This window comes from Heptranchias perlo, chromosome 3 (assembly GCF_035084215.1).
Source record: "Heptranchias perlo isolate sHepPer1 chromosome 3, sHepPer1.hap1, whole genome shotgun sequence".
Lineage (NCBI taxonomy): Eukaryota > Metazoa > Chordata > Chondrichthyes > Hexanchiformes > Hexanchidae > Heptranchias > Heptranchias perlo.
In genome coordinates, this window is record NC_090327.1 from 97,742,428 (window position 1) to 97,755,311 (window position 12,884).

Here is a 12,884-nt window from a genome sequence, read left to right on the forward strand (position 1 = left end):
CATTCAGCCCCTCGAGCCTGCTCCGCCATTCAACAAGATCATGGCTGATCTTCTACCTCAATGCCATTTTCCTGCACCTTCCCCATATCCCTTGATGCCTTTAATATCTAGAAATCTATTGATCTCTGTTTTGAATGTACTCAATGACTGAGCCTCCACAGCCTTCTGGGGTAGAGAATTCCAAAGATTCACCATCCTCAGTGAAGAAATTTCTCCTCATCTCAGTCCTAAATGGTCTACTCCTTATTATGAGACTGTGACCCCCGGTTCTAGACTCCCCAGCCAGGGGAAACATTTCTTCGCATCTACCCTGTCGAGCCCTGTAAGAATTTTGTATATTTCAATGAGATCACCTCTCTTCTAAACTCTAGTGAATACAGGCCTAGTTTACTCAATCTCTCCTCATACGACAGTCCTGCCATCCCAGGAATCAGTCTGGTGAACCTTCGTTGCACTCCCTCTATGGCAAGTATATCCTTTCTTAGGTAAGGAGACCAAAATTGTACACAATACTCCAGGTGCGGTCTCACCAAGGCCCTGTATAATTGCAGGAAGATATCTTTACTCCTGTACTCAAATCTTCTTGTACGAAAAACCAACATACCATTTGCCTTCCTAATTGCTTGCTGCACCTGCATGTTAGCTTTCAGTGACTCATGTACAAGGACACCCAGTTCCCTTTGAACAGCAACATTTCCCAATATCTTACCATTTAAAAAATACTCTGCATTTCTGTTTTTCCTACCAAAGTGGATAACTTCACATTTTTCCACATTATATTCCATCTGCCAAGTTCTTGCCCATTCACTTAGCCTGTCTATATCCCCTTGAAGCCTCTTTGCATCCTCCTCACAACTCACAATCCCACCGAGTTTTGTATCATCAGCAAACTTGGAAATATTACATTTGGTCCCCTCATCCAAATCATTGATTTAGATTGTGAATAGCTGAGGCCCAAGCACCGATCCCTGCGGTACCCCACTAGTCACAGTCTGCCAACCTGAAAAAGACCCATTTATTCTTCTTATTATTTTCTAAGTGTCCTGTTATCACATCCTTTATAATAGATTCTAGCATTTTCCCGACTCCACTAATCACAGTCTGCCAACCTGAAAAAGGCCCATTTATTCCTACTCTCTGATTTCTGTCTGTTAACCAATTCTCAATCCATGCCAGTATATTACCCCCAATTCCATGTGCTCTAACTTTGTTCACCAGTCTCCTGTGTGGGACCTGATCGAAAGCCTTCTGAAAATCCAAATATACCACATCCACTGGTTTCCCCCTTATCTATTCTACTGGTTACATCCTCAAAGAACTCCAATAGGTTTGTCAAACATGATTTCCCTTTCATGAATCCATGCTGACTCTGCCAAATCCTATTATTTTCTAAGTGTCTTGTTATCACATCCTTTACAATAGATTCTAGCATTTTCCCTACTGATATCAGGCTAACAGGCCTATAGTTCCCTGTTTTCTCTCTCCCTCCTTTCTTAAACAGTGAGGTTACATTTGTTACCCTCCAATCTGCTGGAACCATTCCAGAATCTATAGAATTTTGGAAGATGACAACCAATGCATCCACTATCTCTATAGCCACCTCTTTCAAAACCCTGGGATGCAGATCAGGTCCTTAGGATTTATCGACTTTCAGTCCCATTAATTTCTGTAGTACTATTTTTTTTTACTAATAATTTCTTTCAGTTCCTCATTCTCACCAGACCCTTGGTTCTCTAGTATTTCTGGGAGGTTTATTGTGTCTTCTTCCGTGAAGACAAACACAAAGTACTTGTTTAATTTCTCTGCCATTTCCTTATTCCCCATTATAAATTCTCCCGTCTCTGTCTGTAAGGGACCTGCATTTGCCTTCACCAGTCTTTTCCTTTTTACATACCAATAGAAGCTTTTACAGTTTTTTTATGTTTCTCGCTAGTTTCCACTCATATCCTATTTTCCCTTTCTTTATCAATTTCTTGGCCCTCCTTTGCTGAATTCTAAAATGCTCCCAATCCTCAGGCTTACTGCATATTCTGGCAACTTTATATGGCTCTTCCTTTGATTAAAACTATCTTTAATTTCTCTTGTTAGCCACGGTTGGACCACTTCATCCTCTACTAATACAAGAATATACAGGACCCACACACCCTCTGCTAATACAAGGAATGAAATACACATGAGCCAGAAAATTTTACTTGACAACGCAGCACCAAGCAGGCTGCATAGTGGTTATGTTACTAGTAATCCAGAGGCTTGGACTAATAATCCGGAGTCATGAGTTCAAATCCTGCCATGGCAGCTGGGGAATTTAAATTCAATTAATTAAATTAAATCTGGAATATAAAAAAAATTGTATCAGTAATGGTGGCCATGAAGCTACCGGATTGTCGTAAAAACCCATCTGGTTCTCTAATGCCCTTATAGGGAAGGAAACCTGTAGTCCTTACCCGGTCTGGCCTATATGTGACTCCAGACCCACAGCAATGTGATTGATTGCTGCAGGAGTTCGTCAGGGCAGTGTCCTGGGCCCAACCATCTTCAGCTACTTCATCAATGACCTTCCCTCCATCATAAGGTCAGAAATGGGGATGTTCGCTGATGATTGCAGAGTGTTCAGTTCCATTCGCAACCCCTCAAATAATGAAGCAGTCCGAGCCTGCATGCAGCAAGACCTGGACAACATCCAGGCTTGGGCTCATAAGTGGCAAGTAACATTCGTGCCAGGGAATGACCATCTCCAACAAGAGAGAGTCTAACCACCTCCCCTTGACATTCAACGGCATTACCATCGCCGAATCCCCAAAAATCAACATCCTGGGGGTCTCCATTGACCAGAAACTTAACTGGACCAGCCATATAAATACTGTGGCTACAAGAGCAGGTCAGAGGCTGGGTATTCTGCGGCGAGTGACTCACCTCCTGACTCCCCAAAGCCTTTCCACCATCTACAAAGCACAAGTCAGGAGTGTGATGGAATACTCTCCACTTGCCTGGATGAGTGCAGCTCCAACAACACTCAAGAAGCTCGACACCATCCAGGACAAAGCAGCCCGCTTGATTGGCACCCCATCCACCACCCTAAACATTCACTCCCTTCACCACCGACGCACAGTGGCTGCAGTGTGTACCATCCACAGGATGCACTGCAGCAACTCGCCAAGGCTTCTTCGACAGCACCTCCCAAACCCACAACCTCTACCACCTAGAAGGACAAGCAGCAGGCACATGGGAACAACACCACCTGCACATTCCCCTCCAAGTCACACACCATCCCGACTTGGAAATATATCACCGTTCCTTCATCGTCGCTGGGTCAAAATCCTGGAACTCCCTGCCTAACAGCACTGTGGGAGAACCTTCACCACATGGACTGCAGTGGTTCAAGAAGGCGGCTCACCACCACCTTCTCGAGGGCAATTAGGGATGGGCAATAAATGCTGGCCTTGCCAGCGACGCCCACATCCCATGAACAAATTTTTAAAAAGGCTGCCGCAGCTGCCTGCTTCATTAGGTAGGGAGAGACAATATCCATCCACCTACTGACAAACCACAGGATTTGCATAATTGTAACCTCAAGCATTTTTTTTAGCCCACTTGAGCAACCTTCTCTAAGGAAAGTTTTATGTGCATCAGCAATTAAAGATCTTCATTGACCATGTAGACCTAGTTTACGTAGTGCCTTACTCAATCTCTCTTAGCTGATGTCACTCTATCCCAACCAATATTGGCTGAGTAATTTTGGAGCCATAATGACTTAATTTCTTGTCAGAGAGTCTGTTAAATAGATTGGTCTTTTGCAGGTGCAGGGGAATTAATAACTTCAGCCAGCAGTCCTCAGGTGTGTCTTGCACCTGATTTCTTTTGCCTGTGATTTTCCATGCAGCTGCATTTTGTGTGCTCCAGTGCTTGTGCACATTACATACCAAAGGCTTGTTAAGGCTCCAGTCCACATGGAGAAATATTTCAATGAATACATGATTCAATTTCACGGCTTTTGACCCTGGTTTTCATTTTCTCCCCACAATGTCCATTTTGAATCACACGTGTGATGGAGTTTGAAATACTTTTAAGCTTCCTTAAAAACTAAGAATTTCTGTCTCTATACAGTGATTTACCTTTAAGAAGCTGCGTCCTTTTAAATTTCACCTACATTGCACTTTCCGAGCCCTCCTGTTAGGCTAGCTTCCTACACTAGGCCATAGCTGTAAGGGGACTTACGAATAGATATGGAAAGGAACTAAATCAGGAAAATTGTGTGCAGTTTGCACACTGCACTCCAAATAAGTTAGCACAATAACAGGCTGCTGGACTGGAAAAAAGGGAAAGTTTGGCAAAATAATAAGGGATCTGGCCCAAATTAACTGGGCAGAAAATTTGACAAATAGGTTGACAGCTATGGAATTCCCTCCCTAAACCCCTCCACCTCTCTCTCTTTTAAGATGCTCCTTAAAACTTACCTTTTTGACTAAGCTTTTGGTCACCTGTCCTACTATCTCCTTCTTTGGCTCGGTGTCAATTTTTGCCTGATTACGCTCCTGTGAAGCACCTCAGGATGTTTTACTACATTAAAGGTGCTATATAAATGCAAGTTGTTGTTGAAATGCCAGCAGTGGGAAATGTTCAAATATGAGATGGATAGAATACAAAATAGATATATTCCTATAAGGTGACAAGGGATGCATTAAAGATTAAATAGGTTAAAACTCAACAAATTTATAACAGGTATATGATAAAATTGAGGCTAGCAATACTAAAGAGCATCATGAGAAATATAGAAAATGTAGTAGGAAGATGAAAGATGAGATTCGTAGAGTAAAATGGAATATGAAAAAGGGCTAGCAGATAATATAAAATGAAATAATGAAATCTTTCATCCCAGGACAAAGGGAATCAAAGCGGTACTTCCATAAAGGAATGCAGCTGTCATTCAATGGGGTTTGCAGGCATAGACTGATCTCTCCCAGCACCTCGATTGGCTGCAGCCAATCAAAACAGACTAATAGCCTATCTGCATAGTTATGATCAACCAACATCGCTAAAACAGATGATCTGGTCAATTATCTCATTGCTGTTTGTGGGAGCTTGCTGTGTGCAAATTGGCTGCCGCGTTGCCCTATATTACAAAACTTGAAAAATACTTCATTGACTGTAAAGCGCTTTGGGACGTCCTGAGATTGTGAAAGACGCTATATTTCTTTATTTTATTAAGGAGCATTCCTGGTGAGTAATACAAATTTAAAGTGACTGGTCACATCTCATAGCTGGATGTAAGTCTAGATATGTATACCATGAGGACAGTGCCCCTTTAAATAAGCAACTGATCTTTGGAGGCTGTGAGTTCAAGACCCACTTCAGGTCTTTGGTGCAGTACTGAGAGAGTGCGATACTGTTCAAGGTGCCGTCTTTTGGATGAGACGTTAAACTGAGGCATTATTTGCAGAAGAGCCAGGCAGTTCTCCCAGTGTCCTGGCCAACATTTATCCCGAGTCCAAAACAGATTTATCCCGACTAAAAACAGATTCCTGGTCATTTATCTCATTACTGTTAGTGGGACCTTGCTGTGTGCAAATTGGCTGCTGCATTTCCTACGTTACTGCACTTAAAAAGTACTTAATAGCTGTGAAACACTTTGGGATGACCTGAGAATGTGAAAGATGCTTTATAAATGCAAGTTCTTTCTTTCTTTCTTAAGCTCCTGCTGGAGATTAAAGCTCGTGAAAAAAATGTAATTCATCACCATCCTTCACTCTGGCTACACAGGACACCTTATTTAAACCTATGGCTCATATTAAATTGTATTATGCTAAAGCTGCTGCTAACTTGCATTCGCTGTGCATTGTGTGTTGTGGCTACATTTGAATAGTGCAGCTACTTGTTCAGCTCACATTAATGACTCCCTCTACTTGACCTCAAAGTTGGCCTGGGCTGTGAAGGAGGAGAGTTATGTTGAGGGTGGTAGAATTTAATTCACTGCTAATTTTTGTTTAACAGAGAATCAAAACCCAGGATAGCTCACTCTGAACACAGTCTCCCAGGCTGACAGTCACTGCTGCTCAGATTCAGTTTGGTTATCAGGCAGTTGCAGTGTAAACTCTAGGAGACAGTTTTGAACTCAGATCTACCTAATTGACACTAAGTAAGATCGATAGTATGAATCGACACACAGTGCCTTAGTTTCTGAGTACATCTCTGGCTTCATTCATTTTTCATTAGTAAATATTAATTTAGTAATGCATATTAATTTGGCGAACTCCACAGTCAGTAATCCATATAAACTGTAGCACTGTAAGTTTTGTAAAAATGACACGATTTATGTTTAATACTCAATATAAATGGGCCAACGGGAAATTCTGCAACAATTCTGCAGTGCGGAGGACCTGACTGGCCACAACACTGGACAATAAATTTTGTGAATAATAAAGAACCCACATATAAATGGCGGTTTTCATTTCCTCAGGATGACCGAAAGCACTTCTGAAGTGACCACTTTTGGAGTGTGAACATATCTGGGAAAAAAAAAGTTGAACACTTAAATACAAGTTCTTTCTCTGATTTTCATTTAATAGAGCCCTATCATGTTCTCAGGCGTCCCAAAGCACTTCACATCCAATGAATCATTTTTTGAGGTGCAGTTCCTGTTACTGATGTAAATGCAGCAGCCAATTTTTGCACAGCAGGATCCCACACACAGCAAATAAGATGAATGACTGGATAATCTGTTTTTGGTATTGTTTGAGGGAGGAATGTATTGTCAGGACACCAGCAGAACTCCCTGCTCTTCACATAATGCAAGGGAATCTTTTACATCCAAATGAACAAGTTGATCAGACCTTAGTTTAGCATCTCACTTGTAATATGGCACATCCAACAATGCAGCACTCCCTCAATACCGCACAGAAGTGTCGTCCTTGTCCTTCTGACTCAGAGGCGAGAGTGCTACCGCTGAGCCAAGCCACAATAATGAGTTTGTGCAGTTATTTTAACAAATATTTCATGTATACCATTAAGGGCGAGGGAATGGGATTAAAGTAGATAGTTCCATTTAAGTAGCTAGTGCCTGCCCAGGCTTGATGGGCTAAACGACAACCTTCAGTGCTGTAGAGCCATGATTAAGATGCACATGGGACTGATACAATATTCATTGTTTCTTCATATAAACTGCAGGTATCCATTTATTTATTTGTTAATTTCTTAAGTAAATATTAAACTTTGCACTCCAAGACTGAGGGAGTGCTGCATTGTCAGAGGTGCCACCTTTTGGATGAGACGTTAAATTGAGGCCCCATTTGCCCTCTCAGGTGGACATACAAAAATCCCATGGCACTATTTTGAAGAAGTGTTGGGGAGTTGTGGTGTCCTAGTCAATATTTATCCCCCAACCAACATTATCTGATCATTATCTCGTTGCTGTTTGTGGGACCTTGCAATTTGGCTGCTGTGTTTCCTACATTACAACACTGACTACACTTCAAAAGTACTTAATTGGCTGTAAAATGCTTTGGGATGTCCTGAGATTGTGAAAGGCACTATATAAATGCCAGATCTTTCTATTTATTTTGCTGATAGATGAATTTTATGAGTACCACTATGTAACTGGTAATGCACAACTAACCACTAGGTGGCACCAGAACCTTAAGTGTTGCATCTAAGATGACGGTAATAGACAAAATTCTGCAACGTAACAGTAATAGCAGTGTGTCCAGAACTATACCATTTACAGACACAGGCACAACATCCACTGAGGTGGAGGGGATTGTCATTGTTGACTGCAGTCTTCAAAGATAAGACAAATGTGAGCTGTTCATGTAACCAGTCACACAGAGAGAGGTTAGGAGAAATTTCTTTAAGCAGAGGATTATTGGAGATGTGTTGCTACAGAGAATAGTTGAGGCAAAGACCATTGCATCCTTTAAGGAAATAGCAGATAAACATTTGAAGCAGAGGAAGATACAGGGCTCTAGGAAGAGAGAAGAGCAGTAGGATTAGTCTTGGATTGCTGTAGCAAAGAGCCAGTACAGACACGATGGGCCGATTGGCCTCCTCCAGCCCTGTGAATTTCTATTGAGCAGAATTGTGCTGGTTGTTAGAGAAATAGAATTTAGCTGGCCTCAAACCCAGTTGTAAATATTTCACCTGAGAACCGGTGCAATATTTGTGTACATGTACCCCAGTATCTGAACGCTCCGTGACCCCCTTGATGGCCACGTCCCAGCACTTTGTGCAACATGTCGGTAACCCGAAGACCTGAAAAGAAGAAATGAAACCTCTGAGTTTAAGGAGCAATGGATTCCCTCAAGCATCGGCAATGGTAAAACGGCATCTTTAAAATTGTGGCCATGATAAAATTCTGAGCTGCTGAATTGAGCAGGATTTACTGCAGCACTGACACTAGTGGTGTAGCACTAGTAAACAAATCTAGGTTGAAAATATGTAACGTGTCCGCTATTTAATAATTGTAAGGCAGGTAGCTCTCAAAATTAGATTAGAGTAGCACTCATACATTTTTGTTTGTCTATCTATAATTTCACACTTCACTATCTCAGAAGTCTTGGAGCGGGGAAAGGAATTTTCACTGGAGGTGCCCTTCACACGATTATCCTCAGTCTCAAATACCACAAATTCACACTCTGCTGGGCTAGATTAGGCCCTTACATTTCCCTCACGATGGCCTTCAGCTGATTCCATAGAGTTCTCAATGATGACATCGTGCCAGACAATGACCATCTCCAACAAGAGAGAGTCTAACCACCTCCCCTTGACATTCAACGGCATTACCATCGCCGAATCCCCCACCATCAACATCCTGGGGGTCACTATTCACCAGAAACTTAACTAGACCAGCTACATAAATACTGTGGCTACAAGAGCAGGTCAGAGGCTGGGTATTCTGCGGCGAGTAACTCACCTCCTGACTCCCCAAAGCCTTTCCACCATCTACAAGGCACAAGTCAGGAGTGTGATGGAATACTCTCCACTTGCCTGGATGAGTGCAGCTCCAACAACACTCAAGAAGCTCAACACCATCCAAGATAAAGCAGCCCGCTTGATTGGCACCCCATCCACCACCCTAAAGATTCACTCCCTCCACCACTGGCGCACTGTGGCTGCAGTGTGTACCATCCATAGGATGCACTGCAGCAACTCGCCAAGGCTTCTTCGACAGCACCTCCCAAACCCGCGACCTTTACCATCTAGAAGGACAAGGGTAGCAGGCACATGGGAACAACACCACCTGCACGTTCACCTCCAAGTCACACACCATCCCGACTTGGAAATATATCGCCGTTCCTTCATCGTCGCTGGGTCAAAATCCTGGAACTCCCTTCCTAACAGCACTGTGGGAGAACCTTCACCACACAGACTGCAGCGGTTCAAGAAGGCGGCTCACCACCACCTTCTCGAGGGCAATTAGGGATGGGCAATAAATGCTGGCCTCGCCAGCGACGTCCACATCCCATGGACGAATAAAAAAAAAGTAAGAAGGAAGATTGCTGCAATTCATGGGTTATACATGGACATACAAGGTTACAACACAGAAACAGACCATTCAGCCCAACCAGTCCATGTCAGCATTTACCCTCTATCTGAGCAAATACTCCGAATCACTTGTATCCACTGTCCCCATATCCCTTCAACTCCTTTTCATTCACCCACCTCTCCAATCTAATCCTGAATGTTGACATAGTTTTTGCCTCAACCATTAACCCTGGAAGTGATTTTCCACAGACTCACAACTCTCTGTGAAGAAGTTTCTCCTGCCATCGGTTTTAAATCTCTTACATTTAATCTTGTAGCAATGGCCCCTTGTTCTTGACCCCTCAACCACAGGAAACGGTCTGCTTCTGTCTACTCTGTCCCATCCTTTCATAGCTTTAAAAAGTTCTATTACATCAGTCCATAATCTGCATTGTTCTAACAAAAGAAGACACAACTTTTCAAGCCTTCATATTTGTATTTCCTCACACCAGGTTATGATGTACTCCTGATCTTACATGTGGTTAAACCCAAGTTGCACAGTGTCTACAAGCTTGTGTTGCTTTACATCTACAGGGCTAACCACCCCTATTGCCCTTATGTCTGTATCTTCTAAAATCATGGAAGTGTTTTGCTCTCAAGCTTTCCCAGAAAGTTCTAGCCTCATCCACGATTGCCAGTGTGGTTTTTGGTATAGACATTCCACTATTGCACACTTCTGGAACGTTTTGGTGATTCATTGCCTTGGATATCACCCAGACAGTGTCTGCACACCATGCACTCTTTAATAAGTTAATTTCTATCAAAGATATGTTATAGAGATCGAGTTTTGCCTTGAATCTATGTGCAGCTGTGTTTTAGCTTGGAGCCTGCAACCTGGAGAAGCTTTAAAGTGATTGTTGGACTTAGAAGAGAACTTTTGGAGCTTTTTTTTTTTGCTTTGCACCTGGCCCTGAAGTGGAGCATCAGGAAGATGGGCACTTGGAGGACTCCTCAATGATAGCTGTAATGGGACATCAGAATTCAATTCATCAGTGAAGTGTTCTCATCTGTTCCAACATCCTCCCTTTGTCACCACTCCCTATACTCCATTCTGCTCACCCTTCAGGTCAAGTTCAATTCCTTCAATCAGAACCTCATGTCAGACCTTTTTGCCCCTAACAGACCCTGCAAGTCTTTACGTGATCTATGAGTAACTGAGCATGAACTAAATGCATCCTTCTTTTATTACAACCAAATCAAATGTCAACATTTACCACCCTACTCCTTCTTGACACTGTGCTTCCCCCGGGTTACTAAACGTGCCTTTCTTTGTCCTATTTTAGTGTTTCTCCTAGGTGCAGCCTGAGGCCCAGTATCACAAGAAATCACTGACTCCTCCTGTGGTACAAAGGCTCATGGCCCCTCCTTTCACGATAGCTTGGTTCTGAGAAGAACCTGCTTGTAGGCTGCATCCGCCTGGGCAGCCTGGCCACTGTGTGGTGCCTGCAGGGGATAGGCCAGATGGCTGATTTAATGGTTGCTATCAGATCCTGAAAGCCCAGAGACAACATCCTGCGTCCAGCCCCAAGTGTCTGAAAGCCAGTACGCAGGGTTCTGTCTATCCTGTCCCTTACTGCCACCAGGGCTGCAGTCTGTGCTTCCATAGAGAAAGAGGCACTGACTCAAGTCCTGGGTCACTTCTGTTGTGGGGCACTGTTGCAGATTCCAATGAAGCTGTCACACACTCCATTCATGCCTGCAACCAGGAAAACTTTCATGATGTTACTGTCAGTTGCTGCACCTCCTTGGACTCTGATCTCAGTGCCTGTAATGTAAACATGATGTTTCCAGACCATCTTTGCAGACACATAACATGGCAGCTCAGTCTCATGATTCCCTAATCAAGGGCAGCCTGCACTGAGAGCTGGCACATTATCACCCACACCTCAGCCTTGTTCATGCGCTGTGCCGCATACTTACATAGACTATCTACATCCCCGGGTAAAAGTATCTGAGCTGATGTGTGGGAGTGAAGAAACAGGAGGTGATAGAGAGTGGGTTGGGGCAGAGGGATATGTGGGTTCTTGACCTAGGGACTCTGGTATGGCCTACTGCTCATCATCCTCATTGTCTATGAGTAAGAAATGTCTTCCCTCCTCCTCATTTTCCTCTCCTACAGTGATGTGATGGATCTGCAGGAATACAGGGCATATGGAATCTATTATTAAGGAGACAGTAGCGGAACATTTGGATAAACATAATTTAATAGGACAAAGTCAGCATGGCTTTACGAAGGGGAAGTCATGTCTGACAAATTTGCTTGAGTTCTTTGAGGACATAATGTACAGGGTGGATAAAGGGGAACCAGTGGACGTAGTGTATTTAGACTTCCAGAAGGCATTCGACAAGGTGCCACATAAAAGATTATTGCTCAAGATGAAGAATCACTGGATTGGGATAATATTCTGGCATGGGTGGAGGATTGGTTATCTAACAGGAAGCAGATTGGGATAAATGGTTCATTCTCGGACTGGCAACCAGTAGCCAGTGGTGTTCTGCAGGGGTTGGTGCTGGGTCCCCAACTCTTTACAATCTATATTAACGATTTGGAGGAGGGGACCGAGTGTAACATATCAAAGTTTGCAGATGATACAAAGATGGGAGGGAAAGTGGAGAGTGAGGAGGACATAAAAAACCTACAGGGAGATATAGACAGGCTGGGTGAGTGGGCGGAGATTTGGCAGATGCAATACAATATTGGAAAATGTGAGGTTATGCACTTTGGCAGGAAAAATCAGAGAGCAAGTTATTATCTTAATGACGAGAAACTGGAAAGTACTGCAGTACAAAGGAATCTGGGGGTTCTAGTGCTAGAAGATCAAAAAGTTAGTGTGCAGGTGCAGCAGGTGATCAAGAAGGCCAACAGAATGTTGGCTTTTATTGCTAGGGGGATAGAATATAAAAACAGGGAGGTATTGCTGCAGTTATATAAGGTATTGGTGAGATCCCACCTGGAATACTGCATACAGTTTTGGTCTCCATACTTAAGAAAAGATATACTTGCTCTCAAGGCAGTACAAAGAAGGTTCACTCGGTTAATCCCGGGGATGAGGGGGTCGGACATATGAGGAGAGGTTGAGTAGATTGGGACTCTACTCATTGGAGTTCAGAAGAATGAGAGGCGATCTTATTGAAACATATAAGATTGTGAAGGGGCTTGATCGGGTGGATGCGGTAAGGATGTTCCCAAGGATGGGTGAAACTAGAACTAGGGGGCATAATCTTAAAATAAGGGGCTGCTCTTTCAAAACTGAGATGAGGAGAAACTTCTTCACTCAGAGGGTGGTGGGTCTGTGGAATTTGCTGCCCCAGGAAGCTACATCATTAAATAAATTTAAAACAGAAATCGACAGTTTCCTAGAAGTAAAGGA